Source organism: Schistocerca cancellata, chromosome 6 (assembly GCF_023864275.1).
Source record: "Schistocerca cancellata isolate TAMUIC-IGC-003103 chromosome 6, iqSchCanc2.1, whole genome shotgun sequence".
Taxonomy (NCBI): domain Eukaryota; kingdom Metazoa; phylum Arthropoda; class Insecta; order Orthoptera; family Acrididae; genus Schistocerca; species Schistocerca cancellata.
Genome location: NC_064631.1, coordinates 21640433 through 21654712, shown reverse-complemented (window position 1 = coordinate 21654712; position 14280 = coordinate 21640433).

The following is a 14280-nucleotide window of genomic DNA, read 5'->3' as shown; positions in this document are numbered from 1 at the left end:
GCACTATGGGACTCAACTGCTGAGGTCATTAGTCCCCTAGAACTTAGAACTAGTTAAACCTAACTAACCTAAGGACAACGCAAACATCCATGCCCGAGGCAGGATTCGAACCTGCGACCGTAGCGGTCTTGCGGCTCCAGACTGCAGCGCCTTTAACCGCACGGCCACTTCGGCCGGCATAATCTTAAATGTAAATTATGAAAGGTCCTTCGGAATTATGTGCATTTTAACTACCATCGCGGGCAAGTGCTCTACCAACTGCTGTAAAGCTGTGAGCACGTCGCGTGAGTCGTACTTGGGTTGATCAGATGGTAGAGCACTTGTCTGCCAAAGGCAAAGGTCCCGAGTTCGAGTCTCGGTCGGGCACACAGTGTTAATCTGCCAGGAAGTTTCATATCAGCGCACACTCCGCTGCAGAGTGAAAATCTCATTCTGGAAACAATCCCCAGGCTGTGGCTAAGCCATGTCTCCGCAATATCTTTTCTTCCAGGAGTGCTAGTTCTGCAAGGTTCGCAGGAGAGCTTCTGTGCCGGCCGGTGTGGCCGTGCGGTTAAAGGCGCTTCAGTCTGGAACCGCGTGACCGCTACGGTCGCAGGTTCGAATCCTGCCTCGGGCATGGATGTGTATGATGTCCTTAGGTTAGTTAGGTTTAATTAGTTCTAAGTTCTAGGCGACTGATGACCTCAGAAGTTAAGTCGCATAGTGCTCAGAGCCATTTTTAGAGCTTCTGTGAGGTTTTGATGGTAGGAGGCGAGATACTGGCAGAAGTAAAGCTGTGAAGACGGAGCGTGACTCGTGCTTGGGTAGTTCAGTTGATGCCGGCACGGTAGTTCAGCGTGTTCGGTCAGAGGGCTAGCTGCCCTCTGGAATAAAAAAACTGAGTTAATGGATCAACAACGAACTGCAACGGGTGTCTTTCGACTTCCGCCCAGAGCAGATACAACGAACGAAAACGAATAAAATGAGATTAAAAAAAAAAAAAAAGTTGGCAGAGCACTTGCCCGCGAAAGGTAAAGGTCCCGAGTTCGATTCTCGGTCCGGCACACAGTTTTAATCTGCCAGGAAGTTTGAGATACGATTTGCTTCTATCATTTATGCAGGTCAGATATTTAGTACCATGTCAACTATTAACTGAGAATGACTATAAAGCCGAAATGATGATTTTATGAAACAAATGAATAACAGTTTACATTTCAGTGGGGGAAATTTCCTTCAAGACTGTTGCGAATGTAGCGGGAATGTCGCGAGTCCGCTGTTACGCTTGCGAATTCGATGTCCCTTCTGAGAGAATCGAGTCCACCTGCACCCGAAGACCCAGCTGACGAGTGGGCCGCGGTGGAGAACTACGGGTGGCGTCCGCGACCTCCCGGAGACGGCGAATTCGCAGATGACACCGCAGGACTCGTTAGCGACTTTAAAGCGAATACACGGAGCTCATTTCTTATCTCTAGCACACGATGAGCTCTTCACAACCACACAGATGGTCTGAAACACTGAAAGAAAACAAGTAACTGCTAATTTTAAGAGTTGACAAACATTTTATCCTGCTGCGTTGGTTCTACATTAGTGTCATAACTGTGACTCCATTTCAGTGGCGGACTTATCGAATCACATGGCTCTGAGCACTATGAGACTTAACAGTAATCAGTCCCCTAAAACTTATAACTACTTAAACCTAACTAACCTAATGACGTCACACACATCCATGTCCGAGGCAGGACTCGAACCTGCGACCGTAGCGGTCGCCCGGTTCCAGACTGAAGCGCCTAGAACCGCTCGGCTACCTCGGCCGGCGCGGACTTCTCATCTGGGAGGAAAAGGGAACCGTGCTCTCGGGCATTAGCCACAACTGGTTGACCGTAACGTAACGTAACCCAGCGCACGCTGCCCAGAGAGCTGTCGCATTTGTCACGGTCGAGCGCGGCGGCATTTGTCAGGGCGGGGCGGGGTCAGCTCGGCTTGGCGACTCGCCCGCCGTCCCCTGGCGAGCGCCCGCCGGTGCTGCGGTCTGCTACGGTCTGGTCCGGTCTGGCCAGTCCGGGCCCACCGCCACCGGCCGAGCCACGTGACTGATGGCCCACGGCCCGCTGCAACACGTGCGCCGCCTCTGAATGCAGGCGCCACACGACGCCGCTCCCTACCTGCTTCCTGCATTAGGCAACTCTAGGTAAAGAGGCCTCTACTCGTTCAGTGTTTACTAACAATACCAACATGTCAAAACTTCAGTAAGGGAGACCAGGGAAAAACGACCCCTTTAAGGAGTCCGTCCATTTACTCTGGGTAATATTAAAAATATTTAATAAAATCCATTGGGCATATGTTTTGCACACATTTTACCTGTTATTTAATTTACTTATAAAATTTTGAACGTTAAATGAAGTTTAGAATAAATCGTCAGATACATTTATTAAAAGGATCATTTTGCCCCTGGTCTAATAATTTGCAGTTTACTGCCATTCTTTGTAATTTAGTTTTTTAGTAAATTAAATGCATACGTTATTCAACTTTTACTGTGCAATGTATACAGGGTGTTACAAACAGGTACAGCCAAACTTTCAGGAAACATCTCTCACACACAAAGAAAGAAAATATGTTATGTGGACATGTGTCCGGAAACGCTTACTTTCCATGTTAGAGCTCATTTTGTTACTTCTCTTCAAATCACATGAATCATGGAATGGAAACACACAGCAACACAACCTACCAGCGTGACTTCAAACACTTTGTTACAGGAAATGTTCAAAATGTCCTCCGTTAGCGAGGATACATGCATCCACCCTCCGTCTCATGGAATCCCTGATGCGCTGATGCAGCCCTGGAGAATGGCGTATTGTATCACAGCCGTCTACAATACGAGCACGAAGAGTCTCTACTTTTGGTACCGGGGTTGCGTAGACAAGAGCTTTCAAATGCCCCCATTAATGAAAGTCAAGAGGATTGAGGTCCGAAAGCGTGGAGGCCATGGAATTGATCCGCCTCTACCAATCCATCGGTCACCGAATCTGTTGTTGAGAAGAGTACGAACACTTCGACTGAAATGTGCAGGAGCTCCATCGCGCATGAACCACATGTTGTGTCGTAAAGGCACATGTTCTAGCAGCAGAGGTAGAGTATCCCGTATGAAATCATGATAACGTGCTCCATTGAGCGTAGGTGAAACAACATGGGTCCCAATCAAGACATCACCAACAATGCCTGCCCAAACGTTCACAGAAAATCTGTGTTGATGACGTGATTGCACAATTGCGTGCGGATTCTCGTCAGGCCCCAAGTCAACATCAATCGCCTTCAAACTGCGTTGGAATGAAGCTTCATCCGTAAAGAGAACATTTGCACTGAAATGAGGATTGACACATTGTTGGATGAACCATTCGCAGAAGTGTACCCGTGGAGGCCAATCAGCTGCTAATAGCGCCTGCACACACTGTACATGGTACGGAAACAACTGGTTCTCCCGTATCACTCTCCATACAGTGACGTGGTCAACGTTACCTTGTACAGCGGCAACTTCTCTGACGCTGACATTAGGGTTATCGTCAACTGAACGAAGAATTGCCTCGTCCATTGCAGGTGTCCTCGTCGTTCTAGGTCTTCCCCAGTCGCGAGTCATAGGCTGGAATGTTCCGTGCTCCCTAAGACGCCGATGAATTGCTTCGAACGTCTTCCTGTCGGGACACCTTCGTTCTGGAAATCTGTCTCGATACAAACGTACCGCGCCACGGCTATTGCCCCGTGCTAATCCATGCATCAAATGGGCATCTGCCAACTCCGCATTTGTAAACATTGCACTGACTGCAAAACCACATTCGTGATGAACACTAACTTGATGATGCTACGTACTGATGTGCTTGATGCTAGTACTGTAGAGGAATGAGTCGCATGTCAACACAAGCACCGAAGTCAACATTACCTTCCTACAATTGGGCCAACTGGCGGTGAATCGAGGAAGTACAGTACATACTGACTAAACTAAAATGAGTTCTAACATGGAAATTAAGCGTTTCTGGACACATGTCTAGATAACATCTTTTCTTTATTTGTGTGTGAGGAATGTTTCCTGAAAGTTTGGCTGCACCTTTTTGTAACACCCTGTACAGATAACATACTATTTTACATAAATGCAGTTAGTTAAGGGGAAATGACATTTTGATTCACTGTTACAAAGGTAAAAAATAAAATATTCAAAGGTATCATTTAAAATCCAAATCGAACAAAAAGAATGTGAAGCTGTTTACATATTCACTTTCCTTTTACTTGCCAGAGCATTTCTGTTTCTACAGAAATCACAAATGAAGTCATTATTATCATTGTCAACTCCAGCACATTCCTCATGAGCCCAGTTTTTACAACCCTGACTCATAATCATACCTTCACCACTTTCCAGTAAACACACTCTGGGTTACCATCGTCATCGACATCCTCAGCATAATCACGCTCACAACTCTCTAGCACGTGTGACCGTCCCGTCTTCTTAGACGTTTTTTATTTTCTTCTCTGCAGAGAGCCATCAGATGTTTTTACATGAACATGTTTACTTTTAGGTCTTTGTAGGCACATTTTTTCTGTAAATCATCGTTTTTTTCATTTTTCCTCCAAGAAGGCATTTTTATATGGACTGCTAGTCAGCATTGTTGCGCTACCCATCTGCCTCTTCCTAACACATCTTGGTCCTTTCATTTTGGGAACTGGAATGGTTTGGCCTGGCGATGTTGTACCAAATGATGTTTTCCTACATATAGAATGCGCCCATTCCACCTGGTCCTGGCTGGGAAATATATAAACCTGCGAGGTCAGATTCAACAGAAGTTTTGATTGTTGAGTGATTTTCATGTCTTGTAGGCTCTGCAGACCCTGATTCCTGATTGATTGAAGACTGTGCATGTGATGTGCATTCTTCAATTAAGACTTTAGAACTGCTTTCAGTTTCCATTGCTTCACAATCTGACTGATCTTCTAGTTGGTCGGTAGTTTCTGCAGCTATAAAGTCTGCATCAGTAAAGACTTCTGGGTCATAAGGATATATACCACATTTCTTAAATCCATTTACAGCATTCTTGGGTGTGCATGCTTTGAGGTAAGCTTCCCCAAAAATCTGACTTATCTGAAAAAGTATCACTACCCTCCCTGGGTGGTTGTTAAGCCATTTCTCTAGAGCCTTGTTATAATATGTGCTTAAAGGAAACATTATTGACACATCTAATGGCGGGAGATTTTGTGTGCAGTGGGGAGTGATGGTAACAAAGTTTTTTCTGGCAGCTTCAATCAGATTCAAATTTTTCGTGTGGCTGAGGTGTCCATCCATTATTAGCAGTGCTGGATCATCCTTTGATGGTTTTGCATGTTGCACAAAATGCTGAAAACCAAACCTCTAACGCCTCGAGTCTCATCCACCCACTAGAGTTGTAGCGAAAATTAGTTCCAGCAGACCTCCATCAATGAACTCTGGTTTCATCCTTTTCCAGAGAAATATGAGCATAGGTGGTATGAATGTTCCTCCAGCAGACACGCATAAAACAGCTGTAGTCGACTCACCATGCTCGCGAGACACACTTCGCCCTACTTGTAGTCGATCCTTCTTCGCCAAAACTCATGAATTCCTAGATGAAGCTGTTCCAATAGCAGTTTCATCGACGTTAAAAATTCTGTCTGGAGGATATGGCCGATCAGAATTTACTTCCACAAGAATTTTGAAAAATTCGTCACTACAGGCCGATTGAATGCACGAGCTCTTGCAGCTGATATTGATTCTGGAATTCTGAGGGAGAACTCTGGATGTCGTTGTCGAACAGCAGCTGACCAAACTTCTCCAGCCATACCAAGTTCAGTGTTAGAAGGATGTGATACACCATTTTTCACTGCTAATTGGAATGCTAAGTGGTGCACATCTTTTCTTGTCAGACCTTAAAATCTTGTTTCCATATCCATGATATGGTTAACCTGTTCCTCCTCTTGGCATTGAGTGAAAACGGGTTTATAATTTCCCAAGACTTTCTTATCTTGCACAGCAGATGTATTTTTTCCTTCCAGTCTTCTTTTTAGTGCCATTTTTAGGGACATTAAAATTCCTACTTGCTGTTTTCACAGGCATTCCATTTTGAACTGCCTTAAGGGCGTTGTTCATATTGTCAGCACACCAGCTTTGACGATCAGTTTTCCGAACGTAAGTTCGCACTATTGTTGAATCTGAAACTTGAAACACATAAATAAATAATCGCCTGAAACTGAACAATTAAGTATGTCATTAAATAACGTATGTATAAAAATATATAAGTAGGCTTATTTATATGTAATCGTTTATTGATGGGGTAATATGACCCCTGCGGGGTACAATGACCCCCCCCCCCCCCTACATGATCATTTTGCCTCAAACCCTCGTCCTGCACCAACAACAGCGTTGCGGGAAAACGCCATCTTGTATGCTAACAACAACGCGAATACAACCTCCTCATAAGCTGTCTTAAAAGCCGAAATATTTGTGACTCGTTTTAGAGGCACACAGTGTGACATAAACAATTACAGATTGAGAATTTACCCTAGTGCATAAAACGAAGTTTTCTTCTGTAAATCTTGTTGCAGAAGACACAGGGGACTGATGACAATAGATGTTAAGTCCCATAGTGCTCAGAGCAATATATACAGGGTGTTACGAAAAGGTACGGCCAAACTTCCAGGAAATATTCCTCACACACCAATAAAGAAAAGATGTTATGTGGACATGTGTCCGGAAACGCTTAATTTCCATGTTAGAGCTCATTTTAGTTTCGTCAGTATGTACTTCCTCGATTCACCGCCAGTTGGCCCAATTGAAGGAAGGTAATGTTGACTTCGGTGCTTGTGTTGACATGCGACTCATTGCTCTACAGTACTAGCATCAAGGACATCAGTACGTAGCATCATCAGGTTAGGGTTCATCACGAACGTGGTTTTGCAATCAGTGCAATGTTTACAAAAGCGGAGTTGGCGGATGCCCATTTGATGTATGGATTAGCACGGGGCAACAACCGTGGTGCGGTACGTTTGTATCGAGACAGATTTCCAGAACTAAGATGTCCCGACAGGAAGACGTTCGAAGCAATTGATCGGCGTCTTAGGGAGCACGGAACATTCCAGCCTATGACTCGCGACTGGGGTGACCTAGAACGACGAGGACACCTGCAATGGACGAGGAAATTCTTCGTGCAGTTGACGATAACCCTAATGTCAGCGTCAGAGAAGTTGCTGCTGTACAAGGTAACGTTGACCACGTCACTGTATGGAGAGTGATACGGGAGAACCAGTTGTTTCCGTACCATGTACAGCGTGTGTAGGCACTATCGGCAGCTGATTGGCCTCCACGGGTACACTTCTGCGAAATGTTCATCCAACAATGTGTCAATCCTCATTTCAGTGCAAATGTTCTCTTTACGGATGAGGCTTCATTCCAACGTGATCAAATTGTAAATTTTCACAATCAACATGTGTGGGCTGACGAGAATCCGCACGCAATTGTGCAATTACGTCATCAACACAGATGTTCTGTGAACATTTGGGCAGGCATTGTTGGTGATGTCTAGATTGGGCCTCATGTTCTTCCACCTACGCTCAATGGCGCACGTTATCATGATTTCATACGGGATACTCTACCTCTGCTGCTAGAACTTGTGCCTTTACAAGTACGACACAACATGTGGTTCATGCACGATGGAGCTCCTGCACATTTCAGTCGAAGTGTTCGTACGCTTCTCAACAACAGATTCGGTGACCGATGGATTGGTCCCAATTCCATGGCCTCCACGCGCTCCTGACCTCAATCCTCTTGACTTTCATTTATGGGGCATTTGAAAGCTCTTGTCTACGGAAGCCCGGTACCAAATGTACAGACTCTTCGTGCTTGTATTATGGACGGCTGTGATACAATACGCCATTCTCCAGGGCTGCATGAGCGCACCAGGGATTCCATGCGACGGAGGGTGGATGCATGTATCCTCGCTAACGGAGGAGATTTTGAACATTTCCTGTAACAAAGTGTTTGAAGTCACGCTGGTAGGTTGTGTTGCTGTGTGTTTCCATTCCATGATTAATGAGATTTGAAGAGAAGTAATAAAATGAGCTCTAACATGGAAAGTAAGCGTTTCCAATTGAACCGATACTGAGGAGTGTGACAACGTTTTATGAAGTTATGATTGAATACTACAGGCTCAATGCTCTCCTTTCTTTGTGTGTGAGGCATGTTTCCTGAAAGTTTGGCCGTACCTTTTTGTAACACCGTGTATATGAAATAATTTTCTAAGTACAAACTTTTCCACAGTGTTACGAGGTTTAACAGACTAAGAGGCTTATTTTATTTTGAAATTTATAAACAAAGCAATGTCATAATGAAGTTTTCATTCACTACCCTAACATGTTGTATACAACGATTGCCACTGCCTAGTAAAAGGGGCGATCAAAACAGTTATGTTTGCCAGTGTTGTTACAGCGACGAAACGCGATCAATGTGCTGCCAAAGGACAAACACTGGTAAATGTCTGTCAGAAACCACATTGTGCTATTGTTATACCGTAAAGAGCTCTCACAGTTTATATTTGATAATCAGAGACATACTGAAGTAATCCTCCCCGGGCAGAAATGATATTTACACAGCTGTAAAATGTTTCTATACGTATTCAAAAGATTTTGTCATTTTGTAAGCCGGTTTGAAAGCAAACGAAGGGTTATTGAAAAATATTATTGAAATGAACTATGTTGATGAAAAATATTGAGCTTAACAAAATACTTCTAACACTGCAGCAAATGAATTACAGATAGGAAATAAAAGCAAATTCAGCATATTTGAAACCAAGAGGCACTCCAAGGGTAACAATTGGTTAAAACACGGAATTAAGGATCCTGGCGAGTATTTAAACACAAAAACATAGATACAAAATCTTGACGTAAGTGTAAAAGGATACAACATATCATCCTGGACTGATACTGTGAACATGCATAAGTAATTGACAATCAACTTCCAATTGAACTGATACCGAGGAGTGTGACAACATTTCATGAAGTTATGGTTGAATACTACAGGCTCAATGCTCACCTTTCTCCAATCCACTACTGGGTATGGTCAGTGTATGCAACTTCTCCTGGGAGTCAAGTAGTTTGTTTCCGATGCACCACTGCCAGTTTGCCGTATCCTTCGCACACTCACATTGACGATGCAACTCACAAATTGCGAAATGATTGAAAACTACAGGCACCATGCCGACTACTCTCCAAGAGACTTGCGCGGTGGAGGTCACAGCATGGAACATGTCCTAGGAGTCAAGTAGCTTGGTTCCCTCAGATTGACGATGCAACACACAAGTTGCGTCGTGATTGAATACTACAGGTTCCGTGCAGTCCTATCTCGAAGCGACTAACGCCGCTACGTTCACCGTATGAAACTCCTCCTGGGAGTGAAGTGGCTTTCTTCCGAAGCACCACTGCTAGTTTACTGTAAAACTCGCACCCTCACATTGACGATACAGCAAACAAACTGCGTCATGATTGAATACTACAGGCTTCATTACAACTCCTCTCCAAGCAACTAACGCACCTAGGGACACCGTATGGAGCCTGTCCTGGAAGTGGTTGTTTCCAATGCCCCGCTGCCAGTATACTACAGCCCCGTACCCTCACATTGACGTCGCAACAGACAAATTGGATACCGTGTACAGTCTACATGCCGACTTCTCTGAAAGCGATTAACGCGGCTACAGACACCGTATGGAACTTCTATGAGTCAAGTAGCTTGTATCCGGTGAACCACTGCAAACTAATTGTAGCCCTCGCAACCTCACTTTGACAATGCAACACACAAACTGAGTCGCAATTTCATCTACATCTACATTTAAACTCCGCAAGCCACCCAACGGTGTGTGGCGGAGGGCACTTTACGTGCCATTGTCATTACCTCCCTTTCCTGTTCCAGTCGCGTATGGTTCGCGGGAAGAACGCCTGTCTGAAAGCCTCCGTGCGCGCTCTAATCTCTCTAATTTTACATTCGTGATCTCCTCGGGAGGTATAAGTAGGGGGAAGCAATATATTCGATACCTCATCCAGAAACGCACCCTCTCGAAACCTGGCGAGCAAGCTACACCGCGATGCAGAGCGCCTCTCTTGCAGAGTCTGCCACTTGAGTTTGTTAAACAACTCCGTAACGCTATCACGGTTACCAAATAACCCTATGACGAAACGCGCCGCTCTTCTTTGGATCTTCTCTATCTCCTCCGTCAACCCGATCTGGTACGGATCCCACACTGATGAGCAACACTCAAGTATAGGTCGAACGAGTGTTTTGTAAGCCACCTCTTTTGTTGATGGACTACATTTTCTAAGGACTCTCCCAATGAATCTCAACCTGGTACCCGACTTACCAACAATTAATTTTATATGATCATTCCACTTCAAATCGTTCCGCACGCATACTCCCAGATATTTTACAGAAGTAACTGCTATCAGTGTTTGTTCTGCTATCATATAATCATACAATAAATGATCCTTCTTTCTATGTATTCGCAATACATTACATTTGTCTATGTTAAGGGTCAGTTGCCACTCCCTGCACCAAGTGCCTAACCGCTGCAGATCTTCCTGCATTTCGCTACAATTTTCTAATGCTGCAACTTCTCTGTATATTACAGCATCATCCGCGAAAAGCCGCATGGAACTTCCGACACTATCTACTAGGTCATTTATATATATTGTGAACAGCAATGGTTCCATAACACGCCCCTGTGGCACGCCAGAAGTTACTTTAACGTCTGTAGACGTCTCTCCATTGATAACAACATGCTGTGTTCTGTTTAATACTATAGGCTCCATGCGACTTCTCATCAAGGGCTAACGCAGCTACATTAGCCGTATGGAACTTCTCATGGGAGTCAAGTTCCTTGTTCTCATGCAGCACTGCGATTTAACTATATCCCTGGCAACTTTACATTGACGATCAACACACAAATTGCGTCGCGATTGAATGCTACAGGCACTATGCCGACTTCACTCCAAGGGACTTACGCTTCGACGGTCACTGTATGGAACAACTCGTGGGATTCAAGTAACGTGGTTCCGATGCACCATTGCCAGGTTTCTGTAGCCCTCCCACCCTCTCATTACCGATGCAACACACAAATTGCGTCGCAACTGAATACTACACGCTCCATGCAGACCTATCTCGAAGCGACTAATACGGCTACGTTCACATTATGTAACTTTTCCTGGGATTGAAGTGGCTATTTTCCGATGAAGCACTGCCAGTTTATAAAAACCATCACACCCTCACATTGACAATGCAACACACAAATGGAGTCGCAGTTTACTACTATAGGCTCCATGTCGCCTTCTCACCAAGGGAGTAACGCAGCTAGAGTATCCATATTTAACTTCTCCTAGGAGTCTAGTAGCTTGTTTCTGATGCATCACTGCGGGTTTACTGTAACACACGCACCCTCAAATTGACTCTGCAACACACAAATTGCGTCGCACAGGCACCACTCGTATTTCCCTCCAAGCGAGTAACGCAGCTACGGTCAACGTATGGAACTTCTTCTGGGAGTCAAGTAGCTTGTTTGTAATGCATGACTGCCAGTTTACTGTAACCCCTAATTGACGATGCAACACACAAATAGCTTCGCGATTGAATGCTACAGCTCCCTGCCAACTTCCCTCGAAGCGTCTAACGTGCTTACGGTCACCATATGGAACTTAGCTGTGGGTCAAGTAGCTTGTTATCGTTGCACCACTGCCGGTTTCCTGTAACCCTGTCATCCTCACATTGACGATGCAAACACACAAATTGCTTCGCGATTTAGTATTGGAGGCTCCATCCATATTTCTCCTCAAACGAATAACATGGCTATGGTCAACGTATGGAACTTCAGGTTCCATGCCGAATTCTCTCCAAGAGACTAACGCGTCTACGTCACCGTATGGAATTTCTCCTGGGATCGAGCAACTTGATTCCAGTGCACCACTGCCAGTTTACTGTAACCCTCGCACCCTCTCATTCATTGTGCAACTCACAATTTGCCTCGTAATTGGATACTACAGGCTCCATGCTGAATTACCACCATGCGACTAAAGCAGTTACGGTGAACGCATGGGACTTATCCTGGGAGGCAAGTTGCTAGTTTCCGATGCACCACTGCAGGTTTACTGTAACCCTCGCACCCTCTCATAGGTTATGCAACACACAAATTGCGTCGTCATTGAAAACTACTGGCTCCATACAGACTTATCTCGAAGCGACTAATGCGGCTACAGTCACAGTATGGGACTTCTCCTGGAAGTCGAGAAACTTGTTTCTGAAGGATCACTGCCACTTTTCTCAACACCCACACCCTCGCAGTTCTTTAGGAACACAAAAATTGCGTAGTGATGGAATACTACAGGCTCCGTGCCGAATTCTCTCCTAGCGAGTGACGCGGCTACGGTCACTGTATGGAACTTCTCCTGGTAATCGTGTCCATCACAAAAATGTTACTTCCCTAGCAGGAGATGTTCCATACAGTGACCGTAGCCGCGTCACTCGCTAGGAGAGAATTCGGCACGGAGCCTGTAGTATTCAGCCACTACGCAATGTTTGTGTTCCTAAGGAATTGCGAGGGTGTGGGTGTTAGAATAAAGTGGCAGTGATCTTTCAGAAACAAGTTACTCGACTCCCAGGAGAAGTCCCATACTGTGAACGTAGCCGCGTTAGCCGTTTGGAGATAAGTCGGCATGGAACCAGTAGTTTTCAATCACGACGCAATTTGTGTGTTGCATAATCAATGAGAGGATGCGACGGTTACTTTGAACTGGCAGTCGTATCGCAAACCAGCTACTTGCCTCCCAGGAGAAGTTCGATGAGGTAAACGTAGGCGCGTTAGTCGCTTTGAGATAAATCGGAATGCAGGCTGTAGTTTTCAATCACGGCACAATTTGTGTGTTCATAATGATAGAGCGCGAGGGTTACAGTAAACTGGAAATGGTGCATGGGAAAAAGGTTTCTCGACTTCCAGGAAGTGTTCCATACGGCTATCGTAGCCGCGACAGCCGCTATGAGAGAATTCGGCATATGGCTTGTAGTATTCAGTAACGACGTAACTTGTGTGTTGCGTAATCAGAGTGGCCGAGGGTTACACTGGCAGTGGTAGGTCTGAAACAAGCTACTTGACTGGAATGAGAGTTTCACTCTGCAGTGGAGTGTGCGCTGATATGAATCTTCCTGACAGATTAAAACTTCGTGCCGGACAGAGACTCGAACTCGATACTTTTGCCTTTCGCGGGCAAGTGCTCCACCATCTGAGCTACCCAAGCACGACTCACGCCTCGTACTCACAGTTTTACTTCTGCCTGTACCTCGTCTCCTACCTTCCAAGCTTTACAGAAGCGCAAGTCGCTTGGATAGAATTCGGCATGAAGCCTATAATACTTAATCATGACGCAATTTGTGTGTAGCATAATCTATGAGAGAGTGCAAGGGTTACAGTAAATTGGTATTGGTGCATCGGATACAAGCTATTCGACTCCCAGGAGAAGTTACGTACGGTTATTCTGGCCACATAAGACGCTTGGAAAGGAGGCGGCGTGGACCGTGTAGTAATCGATCACCACGCAATTCGTCTGTTGCATAATCCGTGAGAGGGCGCGAGGGTTACAGTGAACTGGGAGTCAAGTAGCTTGTTTGATGCAGCACTGCCAGTTTACTATATCCCCCGCATGCTCATGTTGTTGATGCAACACAAAACTTGCGTCGCAGTTGTATACGACGGGCTTGATGCCGACATCTCGCCATGCGACTAATGTGGCTTAGGTAACCGTATGGAAATTCACATGAGACTTGTACTGTCTGCCATCGGGTTCCCCTACATTGCAGGCAGCGCCGCATAACAGACATGATGTGAGGGAAACAAACTAAAAGCCAAACAAGCGAAGACATCAGGTAAACACGCCGAAGATTCCAGTCGATTAATAGGAACCTTTCCTTGCAGAGGTCGCCGAGATATATACGGCCACGGATTCCTACGCCGGGTTTCCATTGGCTCCAGCTCACTATATAGGCCCTGCCGGTCGAAGGCAGACCAGTCTTCATCTGCTTCTAATGGCAACCGCTATAGCAGAGTCTCCGAGAAGATATCAACGAAGCCGCTGTACTGCACCGCCGATCGAAGTACCGGCCGACCGAGAGGAACCACATCTCCGGCTAGATCTATTGTACAGCCAGCTATTGTATTGTAGAAGCAGTTACGTTCAATAAACTGTTGGAGAATACAACAGGATCAAGTAGCTTATATCCGATGC